The following is a 19418-nucleotide window of genomic DNA, read 5'->3' as shown; positions in this document are numbered from 1 at the left end:
TGCAGCCGCTGGGAGAACAAGTCCTTCCTAACGGGGGGGTCAAAGGATCATCGACCACAATGACTGAGTGTGTGTGTCCACAGTGTTAATATGCAATCATTCAGACAAGGACAAATGTAGTTAAGGCAGGGGGTCACGACCTTTTCTATGTGAAACACCCATGCCGATGCAGCACCAAGCCCACACAGAGCTTCAGGTGGGAGGCCGGTCTCTGCAGGGACGAGGCCAAACCGGCAGGTCAGCAGCAGCAACTTAAGCATGGATGGAGAAAAACCACTCTTCCTCTAAACTTGCAATTCAGCAATATTAAGAGGGAGTGATGGGAGGGTCAGGCTCAGAGCCCTCCAGCAGCTCGGCACCGAAGATCAGAGGTGCTGAATTATTGAAAACGAACCCGAAGGGCTGATCTACGGCTCATCTAATTTGGTCCAGAACCGTTTCATTTCCTTCTGAGAACTTAGAAGTCTGAATCGTCGCTTTGCTTCCTCCCTTCCGTCACTCCTGGGTCGCCCTACCTGCGACTTACATAAACTACAAGCAGCCATCAGGTGAAATAAATCTTTATTGTCCGTCCACCGTGAAAACACATGAACAATATCTAAAAAATTCTGCGTCAAACATCTGCTACTCGTCTGCTCTCTTCGCAGCGTCCTCCTAATCCTTTTGTCTTCACCAATCTAGGTGCATTTAAAACTTTAATGTGTTCAGATCTTAATGTATCACACAGCATTAGCAGGCTATAAGATATTCATGACGCTTTTTTCTAATAAAGCACACGGGCTGGCGAGCGGGAGCGCCTATAGGCCTGCATGACTATGAATATGCCATCAGCCTTTCATAAGGTATGGACCGAAGTGGTCACGGGAGATTTAAAATATGTGATTATGGATATTCCACGAATCATCAAACGTGACCCCTCACCCTTTTAAAACAGGCAGAATCAAAGTGGTGAAGAGACAGAGGGCTGATCTACGTGTAGGTGGAAGTTCAGCTCCTGGATGAGTCTGACTTTGAATCTTCTGAAACTTGCAAAACACAACAACAAAGCAACACAACTTTTCCACTAAGTTTTCATTCCCTGATCTGCCAGAGCGGTTCGGACATGATCCTTCACGGAAACAGACGATACTGAAGGATCACATCAGCCTTTTTGATTCGATTCTTCGTCCGTTTGCTCAGAAAGTCTGCTTAGTTTGGGGAAACATGACTGTACCAAACAAATTCTGATGTGGATCGATGAAGCGGACTCGGACCGCCTACAAACGCAGGTCTCGGACTACAAAAAAAAGCCCCATCCTGCATTTGGCGGTGTTGCATTATGGGTAAACGCAGGGCACTATAGACAAACACTACTACAACAAATGCACAAGAGTCTCCAGAAATGGCTTGTGGTCAAACATGGAGCGATAACGAAGCAAACGCAGTAATAAAAGTATGGTCAGAGGAAAATACATCAGAGCTGCGGAAAAGTTTTCTTCTTCATGCGGGTCTTTTCTTCTCTTTTGCTAAATATTAGAGCAGCGCCACCTTTGGTGGGAATAGGGATATATTACCCTAATGGTTTGGCTCATTTGACCAAAGCAGCGTGAACACGATCTCAGTCCGCATGGATACAGCCCCCTACAACTGAGCCGAGTCCCCAATCGGACCGAGTCTAGCGGACTATCCTGATGTGAATCCACCATTACTTATGGTGTTTAATACTGTGATTGATCATGAAATTTAGAGCATGTTACTAGCAGCATATATATGTATGTTTTGTATGTATGGTATGTATGTTATGTATGTTATGTATGGTATGTATGTATGGTATGTATGTATGTATGGTGTTTATGTATGTATGTATGTTATGTATGTTATGTTATGTATGTATGTATGTATGTATGTATGGTATGTATGTTATGTATGGTATGTATGGTGTTTATATATGTATGTTATGTATGTATGTATGGTGTTTATGTATGTATGTATGGTGTTTATGTATGTATGTATGTATGTATGTATGTATGGTGTTTATGTATGTATGTATGTATGTATGTATGTATGGTGTTTATGTATGTATGTATGTATGTATGTATGTATGGTGTTTATGTATGTATGTATGGTGTTTATGTATGTATGTATGTATGTATGTATGTATGTATGGTGTTTATGTATGTATGTATGTATGTATGTATGTATGGTGTTTATGTATGTATGTATGTATGTATGTATGTATGGTGTTTATGTATGTATGTATGTATGTATGTATGTATGTATGGTGTTTATGTATGTATGTATGTATGTATGTATGTATGGTGTTTATGTATGTATGTATGTATGTATGTATGGTGTTTATGTATGTATGTATGTATGTATGTATGTATGTATGTATGTATGTATGTATGGTGTTTATGTATGTATGTATGTATGTATGTATGTATGGTGTTTATGTATGTATGTATGTATGTATGTATGCGCTTTATTTGATGTGTATATCCTGCTGTAAAGCACTGTGGCTGGCCGTTGGCTTTTAAAATGAGCTACATAATTAAAGCTGACATTGACAGCAGCCTTTTTTTTATTTAAATCCTAGTCTGTTTCCTCTGAAAGTCAGCTTCGTTTGGGGTAACAAAACAAAGTGCATCGTGGGTTCAGTGCACCGTGAGTAAACATAAGCAAAACGTGTGCTCATGTGGGACAACAGTTCTGGAAAAACAGATCGCAGTCAGATGTAGGAGACAGTTCTAATAGAAATCTGATCAACCAGATCACTAGATCTGATTCAGCTGCATATTTTCTTGCCTCGGGTGAGGAGTGAAAAGGTCAGATTCATTTGATAAGTGCCGCATGAGCGCAATCTCTGCCCAGAATATTACACCCTTCAACTCAGCCAAGTCCCCAACTGAACCGATTCTAGCAGGCTGTCTGATGTGAACGCATCCCAAGTAATCGTAAAAACTCTATTTGGAAGACGACCTGCTCAGTCTAAGACTTGTCAGTCCTGCAGAAAAGAAATTTAGAAATTTAGAAAAAGAAGTAGATTAAATGACCGTGTTTGTTAAATTTAGCATAGTTCTCTTAAATAATGCAACATGTTGAGGCCACACGGCGCAGGTTGATGAGTGTGTGTGTGTTTCAGTAGTCTGAGGCTACACAAGTCTATCAGACCACTTTTAGCTTTGTTGTTTCCGGTTTCATGCGACACTCACCTCACACACACACACACACACACACACAAACCCACACACACACACACACACACACACACACACACACACACACACACACACACACACACACACACACACACACACACACACATCTCAGTGGGTCAATGCAGTCATTTAACACAAACACACATTAGCGGGCGTACCGTGATGCTTTAGCTAATGCATTTCCAAACACCCTTTTCTATGACATCTTCTGACACATGCACAAATTCAGACACTCCATCTCCGTCACGTACACGCACACACCCACAGTGCAAGGCCGTGGAGCAGTGGGGCGGCTGTCAGGTGATGTGCGTCAGTCCTTGGATCCTCCGGCTCCCTGGTGAGGGGGAAGGAAACTAGGACAGGCCTCTGCAGAGTGCACACACACTCACAAACACACACACACACATAGGCCCCGGTCCCTCAGGCCATGGCATTGCTGAATATCACACACAACGACAGACACGCACACACAAACAGCCTCTGAATGCATGTATGTATGGACATATGGAGGGATGTATGTATAAACCTGACACACACACACACACACACACACACACACACACCTGGCCTGCCTTCATTTGGCAATAAACACCAAAATTACACTTAAACATGTTGGCAAGATTCGACATACACTCTTAGGGCCAAAGCAGCACACTCATTAATATCATTCTGACAACAACTGGCTCCCTGGCAACCCCTCCGCCATCGCTCACCCAGCAGCACCCCCTGCCTGTGAGCATGCACGTGGGTGTGCACAGGGATTTAACCTGGGCGGAGCCAGGGGAGGGGAACGAGGGGTGCTAATAGGCTGAAATTAATCAACGCCGGCTGATTCGCTGTCTGGGGAATGAGTGGCGGGCAGCAGGCAGGAAGGCAACACGTCCTGAATACTAATGGCCAAATAAAGAACGGAGATGGAAAGAAGATCCCTCAACCCGTCTCCATTCCTGAAACGAGAACTCAAACACATGAAAATGCACTAAATAAGAACGCTTTTTTGTCAGTGTTAGCAGCAAAACACAAAGCTAAAAGCATCCCAGGGTCAAATCATGACTCATTCAAGTGTGAACAAAAGAGCCACTGATTCCACTGGGGACAATATTTGGACAAAACCTGCAGTGTTAGCCGAGGACATGGTGGGAAGAGCCTCACAATCATCCCCTGTTTGCACAGGGTCAAGGCTTCTCCTCACCGAGCGGGCTAAATCTGAAACCACATCTGTTCCTCCCTCTTTGTTCTGCCCTTTCACCCACGGTAAAACTGGAACAAGAGATTTAACCATTTCGTGTGTTAACAGCTGGTTTTCTGGAAAAACGCTAAATAAAATGGTAGAATCTCTGCTTCATTAATGCACCTCACTGTAGATGTGCTTAATCGTCTCATTAACAACTGAAAAGTAGCCAATGTTGAACTTACAGCTGTGTTTGCAGGACTAATGTTGAGATCTGGTGACTGCGGACAAGCTGTAGAAGAAAGCTAAATAAGTCTTTCAGATTTACTGGCTCTCACATGGGTAATTAGGCCACAAAATATTACATGTTTTGCTGGCTTTTGGCTTGATGGGAGTTATCAAGTCATATCCATTATCAGAAACCCATATGAGACCCAATCCCCTTATGACCTCAATAGAGCAAATCATGTAGAAAAGGACAGGGAGATAATTCGAGGGCAATTGTCATTGTCTGCTTGGATGTGGGCATGTGGAGTTGATGTTTTTGATGTGGCTGTCATGTGGCTGTTTTTGTCCCAATAAATGTCATGTACATGGATTTGGAAATTAAATGTTTCTAAATTTCTAATAAAAGATATCAACAAGCTTACAGTTACCTAGAGACATAACTAGCAAACTAGCTAGCTAGAGATGAGTATCTAGTCAGCTAGCTTGTTCCTAACTAGCTAGCTCAGGAGAAGAAAAGACCTCCCGTCTCTTTTCTTTCGGGAGTAACAGTTCAGTCGAGTAGGGAAACAATAAAAAAGAAGATTAAACTTTATTTGATGGCTTACTACTATTTTCGCAAATTTTAACAAGCTAGCTAAGAAAAAAATTCAAACTAGCTAACTAATGGGAAGCTAGCTAACTAGCCAGTGAGAGACTTTTCTCTCTTTTATTTTAGGAGGAAGAGTTGAGTATGGAAACATTAAAATAGGTTAGATCTGCCCTGTATTGACTGCAAAACCCTGCCTATTTTAGGTTAAGGTTCTGCTTTGGCAAAAAGCAAGTTTTGACCCCTTAATAATGGTTAAGACTGTCTTTTTTCACAAAGCATTAATCATCACACTTACTACAACTGTTTTTGTTATTTACAAAAGACGGCTGAATTTTAATTTAATTTTCATGTCCATACTATGTTTAATTTCCAAAAAGCAACAGAAAACAATATGTTTTTGTCTGAGAGGGATTGTCGGACAATGAAATACACACTGAAAATGAAGTGTTGTAATCTTGATCTTGTGGTCTTGATCAACAGTTCTTCAGTTTTCTGGGAGTCTTTCAAATGTTTTGATTGGGTATTTGTCTTTGCGTTTTGTTTTGGTTTTTTTTTTAACATGTTATTAGTCCAGTCCTACTATATTTTTCAGGTTAATTAACTTAAATCTGACCTTTAAACCCTTGAAGCAGAGAAAAGGCTCCTAACTCAAGGAGTGAAGCAGTGTTGTGTCGACACTTACAAGACAATTTAGTAAAGAACCACTTTAAACTTGATCTTTAAGTTCTTTATTATAAATACACAATTTATTCCCATTTATTTAGCTGCATCTATGAAAAACAGCAAAGATGAGACACTTTGACAGATTGAAAATGTGATTTTTGCTAGTGCAGCAAAAAAGATTGTTTATATAAATATTGGGAATAAAATTGAGAAACAGTTTAACACACTAAATAAAAGAAAAAATAGTTTAAAAGAAGATACAAAAGGCTGATATGCCGAATAAGCTTGAAGAACAAACATTAATTCAGGATGTGAAGACTGTGTTTAAAGCCAGAATACTGTTGTGTTTTTGGTTAAGTCTTTTCTCTTCCTTGTAAACCGGAATGTTATAATGTATTGTAGAAAACGGGGTAGGCTTATCTGCCTACTCTATTCCAGGTGTGAAGAAAAGGATATGGAGGTGTAAATATTTGTAGATATCCTTATATTGTTGGCATATCTCAACATGGTGACAGGCACTGGACAAGCGGAGGACAAAAGAAGAACAGTCAGGACTAAAAAGTAGACAAATATTATTTGAAAGTGGAACAAATCCAGCAAAGACCTGAATAGGAACCTAAAAAGTTGTCTCCATGGAAACCATGTGGTTTTTCAAGAAATCAAAAAAAGCTCAGTTATGTCACATGACCATAGACTGTACATAAAAAGACGGACGGAGCCTCCGTGACATCACACACAAGTTTCTGAAGAGCTGAATTGCAGCTCATGGGCGGTTCCTACCATCGCCATCTTGGCAGGGGCATGGATGTCGTCTCGCCCAGAAAATACGAATATGGGCAAAAAGGTGGAGCTGAGAGGTGGGCTGTAAGTGTGGGGGTGGATGATTGACATCTAGCAAACTGCAACTCCAACTGTCCATAGCTAAGAGCTAACCGAGCTAACCTGGAGCTAACAAGAGCTAACCAGCTAACGTAGGTTAGCGGGCTAAGCTAAGTCACGTTGTTAACCGGTTAACCGCGGTTGTTCTACGTTCTTCTTACTTGAAGAGGGAGATCGGGTACCTGTCAATCAAAAGAACACGCCCCTAAATATCCCGAACTTCGAGATTAAATTACTTTTAAACCAGCGAGTTAGAAAAAAAATTCACTCCCCCCACAGTTGTCATGAAGGTAAACCTGACCTATTAAACCGAATATGGATTTTTGTACCAGGGTGTTTATTTCTGCTCTAAACATGTTTATTTCCGCTGTAAACATGTTTATTTCTGCTGTGAAGTTGGTCTTCTTAACATGGGAGTCTATGGGGATTCACTCTGTTTTGGAGCCCCTAGTGGATGAGTGGGGAACTGCAGTTTTAACTGTTAAGGTTGCCGCTTGCAGATGACAAGAACTGGACTGAAGACCAGGGAAAACCGGTCTGATGGACTGATGGATCCTCCCCAGAACGAGAACCTCAACATTACTGAAGCAGTGTTGGATCATCTGGACAGAGAACAGAAAAAAAGCTTGAAACATCTAAAGAAACGCTTTGGAAAGTCCATCAAGAATCCTGGAGAACTATTCCCAGAAAGGACTTTAGGAATGAATTTGTCCAAGAGGTTCAGACTGTGATGAAGAATGAAGCTCTTTTCAAGCTTGTTAAATTTGGACAAACTGTATCATATAATTTATATTTGCATATATTATAGTAAATTTTTACAACTATTTCTTGCTTTCATGGAAATCTAAAGAAATGAGAGCTTGCTCAGGACTTTATGACCCTAACATCAACAAGCTGCACAGAGCACATAACTTACCCTGACCCCAACTTATTCAATTCATGAAAAAACATCTTCCCATGAGGAGAAACAAACTTTCAGACTGTAATCAACACACACAGCAAGGGATGAAACCAAAAGCAAGAACAGAAAAACAGCAGACAACAAGTGAGCCAGCAGCACCCACCACACGCTGAATCACCTCCTACAGAACCTTTGACAAAAAGAAACTCTGAAACGCCCTGAGCGGCAGCTCAAACACACCGATCAGAGCTGCCGACACACCTCAACAACGCCTTCTACCCTCCTTTCATCCCTCCATCACCTGCAGTCTGTCTCCGAGACATTTCCTAACACGTGTTTTCTCTCATGTACAGACTGCTAACACGTTAAATCACAGATTTCTGCTCTTTTCATTCTGTCTGTCCGTCTTTCCGTCTGTCCCCCCCCCCTTTACCCCGTCGACTCTCGGCAGACCGACTTCAGATGGGACTTTGGGAGACGGAGAGGGGGAGACGGAGAGATGTGGGTGGTGAAAGTGGGTCACATGCTCAGAGAGAAAGAATGAAAAGGGGGGAGACAGAGAGAGATGAGGGAGAGACACACTGAGGGAGAATGACAGCAACATGGAGACATGGGTGGGAGAGTGAGCTAGAGAAACACAGAGAATCAGAGAGAGAGAGAGAGAGAGAGAGTGGGGGGGTTGAATTCCCTCGTTCAGAAGGAGTGGATCTGTCACAGGCCTCTTTCCTTTCATCTGATCTCTGCGGACCGCAGAACCTGGGACACACACACATAACAATACACAACCCAGGGATGCAGGCAAACACACTAACACACAAAACCCACATCAATGCAAAGCACACAAAGCACAGATGAAGAAACAACACACACACACACACACACACACACACACACACAAACACACAATCCTGCAAGACAAACTTAATAAATCCATTACCCTGTAGATTTAACAGCAACAAAGACAGGAATGTAGCAAATGAGATTCAGTAATGGCATACCAACACACACACACACATACACACACACACACACACACACAAACAGATGCATACATCCAGGCACAATAACACACACATCCATATGAATTTAACCCACATGAGAGTCAGTGTAAGTAGGCCCTGCTCCAGCCTCTGTCCCCTGTGAAGACAACACACACACACACACACACACACACACACACACACACACACAAACACACACACAAGAAAAAAAAACAGAGAGAAAGAATGGACAGATCCCATCGTGTGTTTCTTTGTGTGTGTTGTATGCCATCCCCTCATCTCCTGAGCTTTCCACTACCACCATATTCATCTGCAGCCCTCATAAGGATAATCACACACACACACACACACACACACACACACACATCTCCGGTCTGGAAATACACACAGCATTCCCGCTCTTCCCTGGCGTTGGTCAAGGTCAATAGCAAAATCCTGCCTGGAAGGCTCGCCTGCAGCCACAGATGCACTGATTGTGTGTCTGTCTCTGTGTGTGTGTGTGTGTGTGTGTGTGTGTGTGTGTGTGTGTGTGTGTGTGTGTGTGTGTGTGTGTGTGTGTGTGTGTGTGTTTGAGTCTGAATTTGTGTGAACATCACTGGTGTGTGCTGGAAATCAACACGGAATATCAGAACGACAAAAAGCATCATTAGATTAATCTGCGGAAGATAAGAAGTTCCTTTATGAGCGACCTGAAAAAGTAAAGAAGTTGTTTCTCTCCTTTTCCTAATAAAATGAAGTGGAACATGAAAATCCCTGCGAGGTCAGACCGTCACCAAGCGGCTCACAGAGGCCACGTTTACATGAGTTTTAATTCCTCTTTAATTCCGAATAAAAGTCAAATCCGCTTTAAACTGATGAAAAAGGACCATAAAAGAACCTCATTCTGACTAGAAATGACAATTTGGAACTTAATTCTGAAGAAAGTGGCTGGTTTATTCTTATTTCAGATCCAAAACAATTCATTCCTTTATTGTGTAAACTTTCATTCTGCTTTTATTGCAGTCATTCTGCGCATGCTCGTTACCTTGTCGCATCGCGATCATGTACATGCGCAGTATTCTGCCTCCTGTACTTCATCTTCCTCCTCTTCCTCAGCTGCTGAAAAACGTGAATATACTCCATCTATCTGATACTCCAAAATCATAGTCAAAATCAAAGTGAAAATTATCCTTATTATGTGGTTTTCCATGTTATATACCACAAGACGTGAAGCAGGAAGCAGAGTTAGTATATTCCCAGTAGACGTAAATACGCCACATAAGCCCTGTGTCCAATCAGAACCCTTCCCACAGATCTAAAGCAAAATTACTGTGAGTAGAGGCGTATAAACATGTTTTCCCGTGAATTTAATTTCGGAATTACTATTTCCATGTAAACTCGAACAAGAATGCTGTTATTAGAAATTATTTAATTTTGAATTATTAATCCCGAATTTAAAAATAAGATGTAACCGTATTTTACATAAATGAATCCACAGTGTCTTGGCTATGTTGTGGTGTTTGTTGCACGTTTGTTCTCCTGCAGTGGAAAGTTGTTCCTGTTCTGGATGGTTGTATCAAGAATGTTGTTCCTGTTCCGGATGGTAGTATCCAGAATGTTCTTCTTGTTCTGGATGGTAGTATCCAGAATGTTGTTCCTGTTCCGGATGGTAGTATCCAGAATGTTGTTCCTGTTCTGGATGGTAGTATCCAGAATTTTGTTCCTGTTCCGGATGGTAGTATCCAGAATGTTGTTCCTGTTCCGGATGGTAGTATCCAGAATGTTGTTCCTGTTCCGGATGGTAGTATCCAGAATGTTATCCCTGTTCAGGATGGTAGTATCCAGAATGTTGTTCCTGTTCCGGATGGTAGTATCCAGAATGTTGTCCCTGTTCTGGATGGTGGTATCCAGAATGTTGTCCCTGTTCTGGATGGTGGTATCCAGAATGTTGTTCCTGTTCTGGATGGTAGTATCCAGAATGTTGTTCCTGTTCCGGATGGTAGTATCCAGAATGTTGTTCCTGTTCCGGATGGTAGTATCCAGAATGTTATCCCTGTTCTGGGTGGTAGTATCCAGAATGTTGTTCCCGTTCTGGATGGTGGTATCCAGAATGTTGTTCCTGTTCCGGATGGTAGTATCCAGAATGTTATCCCTGTTCTGGATGGTAGTATCCAGAATGTTATTCCCGTTCTGGATGGTAGTATCCAGTATGTTGTTCCCATTCTGGATGGTAGTATCCAGAATGTTATTCCCGTTCTGGATGGTAGTATCCAGAATGTTATTCCCGTTCTGGATGGTAGTATCCAGAATGTTATTCCCGTTCTGGATGGTAGTATCCAGAATGTTTTTCCTGTTCTGGATGGTAGTATCCAGAATGTTATTCCCGTTCTGGAATGGTAGTATCCAGTATGTTGTTCCCATTCTGGATGGTAGTATCCAGAATGTTTTTCCTGTTCTGGATAATAGTATCCAGAATGTTATTCCCGTTCTGGATGGTAGTATCCAGAATGTTTTTCCTGTTCTGGATGGTAGTATCCAGAATGTTATTCCCGTTCTGGATGGTAGTATCCAGTATGTTGTTCCCATTCTGGATGGTAGTATCCAGAATGTTATTCCTGTTCTGGATGGTAGTATCCAGAATGTTGTTCCTGTTCCGGATGGTAGTATCCAGAATGTTGTTCCTGTTCCGGATGGTAGTATCCAGAATGTTGTTCCTGTTCCGGATGGTAGTATCCATAATGTTATCCCTGTTCTGGATGGTAGTATCCAGAATGTTTTTCCTGTTCTGGATGGTAGTATCCAGAATGTTATTCCCGTTCTGGATGGTAGTATCCAGTATGTTGTTCCCATTCTGGATGGTAGTATCCAGAATGTTATTCCCGTTCTGGATGGTAGTATCCAGAATGTTATTCCCGTTCTGGATGGTAGTATCCAGAATGTTTTTCTTGTTCTGGATGGTAGTATCCAGAATGTTATTCCCGTTCTGGATGGTAGTATCCAGTATGTTGTTCCCATTCTGGATGGTGGTATCCAGAATGTTTTTCCTGTTCTGGATGGTAGTATCCAGAATGTTATTCCCGTTCTGGATGGTAGTATCCAGAATGTTTTTCCTGTTCTGGATGGTAGTATCCAGAATGTTATTCCCGTTCTGGATGGTAGTATCCAGTATGTTGTTCCCATTCTGGATGGTAGTATCCAGAATGTTTTTCTTGTTCTGGATGGTAGTATCCAGAATGTTATTCCCGTTCTGGATGGTAGTATCCAGTATGTTGTTCCCATTCTGGATGGTAGTATCCAGAATGTTTTTCCTGTTCTGGATGGTAGTATCCAGAATGTTATTCCCGTTCTGGATGGTAGTATCCAGAATGTTTTTCCTGTTCTGGATGGTAGTATCCAGAATGTTGTTCCTGTTCTGGATGGTAGTATCCAGTATGTTGTTCCCATTCTGGATGGTAGTATCCAGAATGTTATTCCTGTTCTGGATGGTAGTATCCAGAATGTTGTTTCTGTTCTGGATGGTAGTATCCAGAATGTTATTCCCGTTCTGGATGGTAGTATCCAGAATGTTGTTCCTGTTCTGGATGGTAGTATCCAGAATGTTGTTCCTGTTCTGGATGGTAGTATCCAGAATGTTATTCCTGTTCTGGATGGTAGTATCCAGAATTGCTGCGATCCACATCTATCTTTGATATCTTGGAAAACCTTTTAGGGAACTTCTCCTGGATTATTTTAGCAAAGCACCCAAAACATTTACTACCTCTGTCTCGTTGTGTGGGGGTCCGAGGTTGTTTTTGCCGTGTCTCTGTCTGTCTGTTATCAACGTTAAAAAACTACTGGATGGAGTTTTATGATGTTTTTCTGTTAAACGCTCACATTAATGGAGTTAAACATTGGTGGAAACAAAGCCTCTTTAGCAGAGTTTATATAGTATATTTTACTATAAAAGTAAATTCTCGGTTCTGACTGGCTGAAAGCAGAAGATGTACTGACACCAACAGGAACCTCTGTATTCACAGTTTTGGGTTCTTTGGGGTTAACTAGAGATCTGAGCTTGCCTGGAGAACCACAGATGCACCAATCTGCTTTTTGGGGGCTCTGATATCTGAGGTCACGTTATTCGGAATGTTGTGATTATTGTTGTTGCGTAACGTTTCAGTACGCTGTAGGAAACCACACATTATTACTTAAAAAGAGAGCAACAATGACACTTCAAAAACCAAATCAATCCAAGAAGGGAATACCTCTTCCTCTCCCATTCTTTCCAAAGTTCACTTCTTCTGCAACTCACGAGGGTCAAAAACCAAGCAACACAACCAGTAACATGCTGTCGGTGTGCAACTTCGCACAACCTGAACTGATGCACAGTTTGGACATAATCTGTAATAGAAAGTGACATTACTGAAGGATCTTTAGGATTAATTAGTCATCATGTTTAATACCAAAGTTAATTGTTAAATTAAGTAATCTATTACAGCACTGCATTACACGCTAGCAACTGGATATCAACCTATTTTGTTGTTTGACAGCACTGTGGATGATTCAGCAAACAAATGCAAGATGATGGTAATGAAGGAGGAGTGGAAAACAGAGGAAGGTAAAGAGCAAGAGGTGAAACAAGAGTCAGTGTCAGCCTGACTTTTACTGACTGGGGAGACCTCAGAGGAGAGAAAGGACGAAGATGATGCTGAGCTGTTCTGTGAGAAAATCTACCAAAAGTTAAACTTTTTTCAGTCCATATGACCAAAAAAAGCTGCAGTTCAAGGTTAAAATTCTTTTCATATCTCATGTCTGACTGGACTAGGTAGAAGTTTAACCTTTTTTCATTTTGTTTATTTAAAAAAAAAAAAAAAACAAAAAAAAATAACGTATAAATTTAATGCTTAAATTCACCTGCAGGGTTATTTGACCAGATAATTCACAAAGTTGTCAATGCCTCCTTCCAATCCCTCTGAAAACTTTACAGTCTTCAGAGGACTTCCACTGTAGCTTCCTGGTAACTAATAACTGATCTGAAGACAAACGAGTGCGTCTAAAGGACACAGGAACAATCATCGCTGTAATTTAAAGCTCTGTTTGGACACCGGACTGAAGGACCATCGAGTTTTCCTTCGACCCGCTGAGATCAACTGAGACGTGAAAGATTTAAGCCCAGAAAACCCTCTGATTGGTCCGTTAAACACGTGATGTCACTCAGCTCTTGTACATGACAGCTGACCTCAACTCCCTGAACTCCTGACTCCAGGGCAACAAAGGTCAGGGGTCAGAAACCATCCGAGTATGTGCTTTGGGCCCCGAGTGTCACATGGGCTCTTCCAGGCTTTGACCCGTGTGTGTGCCGGTGTGTTTTCCTGAGACCTCATGGTGTGTGAGGACAGAGTGGGCTGTAGTCAAGTCAGCAGAATCCCAACACTCAACTACTCGGAGGGACTTTCTGCTTTTAAGAGGAAAAATAAAAAGGTTTTGATTTTTTTTTGTTTTTTTACTTTTTGGCTTCTGTGAAGGGAGAAAAAATGTATCGTTTGTTGTTCCGATTGTTTACTTCGACTTTATTTAAAAACTTCCTCAGGATTACAGTCACCGTGTGTACATCTCGGTAAAGTCGTCATCAATTATTAACTGACAGAAGCTGATTGATCCATCCATTTTCCACCGCTCAGCCGGGATCAGGTTGCAGGGGCAGTAGCCCAAACACAGAAACCCAGACTACCCCCGGGACCCCATTTAATTATCTGTAATATAATGCCAACATTGTTTTAATTATCTTCAAGATAAAAACAGAATAGATATTAAAATAGCTGCACCTTACATTTAGTTTTATTATCAGCTAATGTGATGAAGGACTGAACTGGTGGAACCAGCAGTTTAAACTCTCTGCTCAAAACCACAGGAAAACATTTATCATTAAATTAGAGTTAAAATCAGACTTTAAACCAAATAGTTTAAAAAAAGGAAGAAAATAGGTGTAATATTAAAAGAAAAAAAAGTAACATGCTTCTCTCTTCCAGGAATTTTGAAACCAGTTTTCACGCTGAAGAAAGCAGCGGGAGATGATGTGAGCTTTGTGACATGGTGCATCATCCTGCTGGAAGTTTCCATCAGAAGATGCTACACTGTGCTCAGAAAGGGATGGACATGGTCAGCAGCAGGACTCAGGCAGGCTGTGCTGGTTAAACCATGTACTAAGAAAATCTCCCACACACCATTACACTACCAGTAGCCTGAAGCGTTGATCCCAAGCGGCAACCTTCGGCAGTTAAAAGTGAAGCCTATGCGGAAGTACATAAAACTGCAGTTCCCCCTTCATCCATTAGGGGCTGCAAAACAGAGCAAATAGAATCCATTGTTAAAAAGACCAACTTCACAGCAGAAATAAACATGTTTACAGCAGAAATAAACATGTTTACAGCCTGGTACAAAAATCCATTTTGGGTTTAATAGGTCAGGTTTACCTTCATGACAACTGTGGGGGGAGTGAATTTTTTTCTAACTCGCCCGTTTAAAAGTAATTTAATCTTAAAATTGGCATATTTAGGGGCGTGTCCTTTTAATTGACAAGTATTCAATCTCCCGCTTCAAGTAAGAAGAATGTAGAACTGCAGTTTTTAGCCGGTTAACAACGTGACTTAGCTTTAGCCCGCTTTCCTCCGTTAGCTGGTTAGCTCCTGTTATCTCCAGGTTAGCTCGGTTAGCTTTTAGCTACAGGCAGCTCAGAGTTCACTGGACGTCAATCATCCACCATGACGCTCACAGCCCCCCTCTCAGCTCCGCCTCTTTGCCCATATTTGTATTTTCCGGGCGAGACAACGCGCATATCTCTGCCAAGATGGAGACGGTCGGAACCGCCCACCGAGCTTCAATTCAGCTCTTCAGAAACCTACGAGTGATGTCACGGAGGCTCCGCCCATCTTTTTATATACAGTCTATGGTTGATCCTGAAGGCAGGACGGATCCATGTTGTCATGATGTTTCCAGCAGATTCTTTACCAACCATATGAATGTGGAGCTGAACTGGAGACTCATCAAACCAGCAACGTTTCTCCATCTTCTAAAACTGTCGTTCTAGACACAAGTCATTTTTTATATGTGGAATAATTTAGTGAAAGATGTGGATGTACAATAAAGGGCTTACAACATCTGAAATAAGTTCCTGCACTGGACTAAGCAGGTGGAGAAAAGGGATAGTTTGTGCTTTTCATGACATTTCTGTGCTTCAGAAAGTCTGCATGTTTAATGAGAAAATTATATATCATTATTGCTTTTAAATCCTTTACACACAGACAATGAACCCTTCAGTGTAACTTTAGATTACATCTTCTCTCTCACACACACAGATAATAATCCCTGCCTTACTGGATTTCAGAGCTCTCCGCTGGCATGACGCATCTTTTCAGCTTCAACAAGTGTAACTTAACAACCAGCGCTGTAGGCCCCAGTTTCCATCCCTCATACGTGTACGAGAACAAGTCAACACATACAAAAATCCCAACCCAAGAGATGTTCGCACATGCCAACAGACACAGACGTACATACTGCTTGTGAGAACTAAGACGTCTAAACGCAGAGGCGGAGGAGAGGAAGCCGGTGGACCGTGACACTTCAGACTTATGGGAGGATAGAAGAGAGACGAGGGGATGAAGAGAGAGTTGGTGGGAGGAATGGAGAAAGGCAGAAACAGAGGCAGAGGGAGATGCATCCAGCTGTTTGTCCATCCTCGCTTTGCTGTAATGAGCTGATGTTTGGCTCTGTGGAGCGTTGCCAACGCCTCATCTAACTTCTCCAAACTCTAACAAGCCAAACTGCTATTTAGATTTACCTCCTACTGGTGCTGAACCGAGCCCAAACAACTAAGCACATAACAGCGTGGCGCTCCCTTAAATGGACACTTTGACATTTTGAATTTCACTCGTTTATTTTACTTTAAACAGACACTTGTCAGCATGTGGCGAACATTTTTTGCTTTTAAGTTTTGCTGAAATGACTTGGCGGCATTGTTAGCGTCGCTGAGCATAGCTTCCACTCGCAGCCTGCTGTGCCCTTCGGCCGAAATGAGGCAAAGCTTGGAGGTTAGTTTAGACGTTTACCTGTGAAAAGAAAATTCACACAACAATATGCCTTTTTACAACCAGAAGATCACGGATTTAACTGTAAAACACATTCTGCCACCTCAAGGGTGCTCGTTTTATCATTTATCCAACGGGACATTTGAGCATCCATCATTCGCCATGGACACAGCTCGTTCAGTAGATATCATCATAAATCACTTTACCTCGACAAAGAGAGGAATTGTTTTAATGGGTGAATTTTTTATCTTAAAATCCTGATTTAAGCAAAAAGCTGGTGTTATTCTCGTCTGAGCAACATTTAATCCATGTAAACCTAAATTAATTCCTCCACCTTTCTGTCATCATCAGTGCTGTAACGAGGCAGGAACATCTTCATCTTTACGCGACGTTGAGTCCAGCTGTGAAGACGTTTTCTGCTCTGTTGACCTCACTTTTCCAGTGGATTGTAAAACTTGTCAAAGTTATTCAGACCATTTTCATCCTTCCTGGCTGGTTTTTTGCCAGTGTCCTTACCAGTATCAGCAACATGAGGCGGTGTCTGCAACCTGCAGAAGCTGCGCAGGTAGTGCAGCTCATCCAGGATGGTGCATTAATGCCTTCTGTGGCGGGAAGGTTGGCCATGTCTTCAGCCTCTTTGGGCGCCATTTTAGTCCCATGTGCTGAGAAGTTATGGAATTTAGTCTTACTGCCAAACTTCAGAATAAAAGCCGTTTGTCAACTTTAAGTATGAGAATCACTCCTGCTCCTCCAGATGTTTAAGAGACCTCCAGAGAGGCAAGCGAGACATGCGTGGGCGTTCCAGGAGCAGAAGGAGGTTTTGGCTGGGATTGGCGACGAGCAGCTGATCAAGCGTTTTGACACTATGAGTATGATCTACAGTCACATAGTTGTACAACCTTTTTTTAATCAAAAAAAGGAGTTAAATTAGGAAATATTGCTTTTTGATTCATTATCAATGTTCATATTTTGAATTATTATAAATTATTGTGAAAGTATAAACTCTCGCTGTCCGTTTAACGATTTACTTAGACGTCTGTCTAAGATATTTTCATATTTTTAAATAAAGGTTGTTGACATGGGATTTTCATTGTTCCACAAGATAAAAATGAATAATTAGTATTGTTAATGTTTAAAATGCAGTCAATGATTAAAAATGTTTTTGTTTTACACTGACCTGTTATTTAAAGAAAAAAAAAACGGTTTGGTTAGAAGATTTTATTAAATTTTATGACAAATCTGAAACTAGTACTTTGGTGTGACTTTCTCCACCATGGTTCAATAGACTTCTACTTTTATCATTTAAAAATAAAAGCATGGGAATGTTTATAAACTGGCATAATTGTACAAGTGTCAATTTGAATAAATGTTATTGGGTTTTTTTCAATCATATATTTATAAAAGTAGAGCAAATTGAACAATTTTATTCGTGAAAACCATGTTCTCTGGTGTGACGCTATATTTTTTTTATTATTAATCGAGCATTGCAATATTTTTATTTAATTGAATAATTAATGGTACTGTATGGTAAGTTTTTGCCTCAACAGTTTTCAGATATTAAACTTTTTACACCACTATGGAATTGTTCAGATGGGTTGTCCTTTGGTGTGATGTCAATAAATTATGTTTTTTAATTTACAAAATTCTGTTAAACTACGTAAATGTGAAATTTTGCTGATTTTTTTCTCAAATATCAGATTTTACAAAACATAAATATGTTCTTTCTTTCTTTTAATGAAGAAGAAATATGCGTATTTGTCAACAACTCAAATGCTTCCTTTCAGTTTGACAGATGTGACGTCATGACAAAGTTTGATGAATACAGCCTCACTTTCTCACTTCATGGCTGCTTCATACTTTACTCTCCATTCACTATCCATTGGTTCAAATAACCAGTTATTTCCACTGACTTTTATTGATGTGGAACTATAAATAAATCCAACACATATCAAACACATTTTTCGTATAGTCTTTAAATGTGTTGGTATCAATAAGCTCCTCTAACTGGGCTGAATGGAGCTGCTGTCACATGTTTGCAGTATTGCGGTTACATATTTGATCTTGGCTCTAAACAGCTTCCATATTTAGGAAGTTTTGTTCCGGTTTTGTCTGTTCTCCTGTCCATAAATCCAAAGGCTGCCTTCAAACCTGATGAGTAAATCTCACGCTTCGTAATAGTAGCTGCTAGCCTACCTGCTAGCTTCCTGCTAGCTCTGTTTATTGTTTTCCATCCGGACACATTACAGGGACGGACTTCTGGTCACTTTTCCTAACGTATCTAGGTGGCTCACATGACTTATTTTCCTGCCTCACTTTACAGCTGCATTTCTGTCATTTAATTCTGAAAAATAAACGTTTCTGAACATACTGTAACTGAATTGGCGCATATTGCATCGTTGTTGTAGGGAGATCATACCAACATGTTAAGGCCACACACACATTACTGACGCGCATTCTAAAATGTATTGAGGAACTTTCACAAAAGTTGGGTCAGTCTGTGATCTGCTGTTTCTACTTTCATTTAGTCCAAATCCAGACCGCCACATTTCATAATTCTGCTTCTCACTGATCACTCATCGTGTTCCACCATGTAACAAATAAAGATTTTCAGCTGGATTATTGCATTCTTCAAGATCTCAGATGTGTTATTTAAGGGTTCCCTTTATGGTTTTGAGCAGAGTATTGACATATTTTTTCTTTATGGTCTTTCTTTTTATTTATTGCTTTATTTGTCAATATACGTCTTCATT

At 41.0% G+C, this 19418-nt stretch overlaps 1 protein-coding gene across 1 annotated transcript in view; it reads right to left on the bottom strand.

Moving 5' to 3' along the window:
- LOC306771125 (plasmanylethanolamine desaturase 1) overlaps nucleotides 1-19418 on the bottom strand; it is a 60691-nt gene that overhangs the window by 32221 nt on the left and 9052 nt on the right. The window lies entirely within an intron of this gene.

Source organism: Telmatherina bonti (genome assembly GCF_933228915.1).
Source record: "Telmatherina bonti genome assembly, chromosome: 2".
Lineage (NCBI taxonomy): Eukaryota > Metazoa > Chordata > Actinopteri > Atheriniformes > Telmatherinidae > Telmatherina > Telmatherina bonti.
Note: the sequence above shows the minus strand (reverse complement) of the source record. Positions and strands in the feature narration are given on the sequence as shown.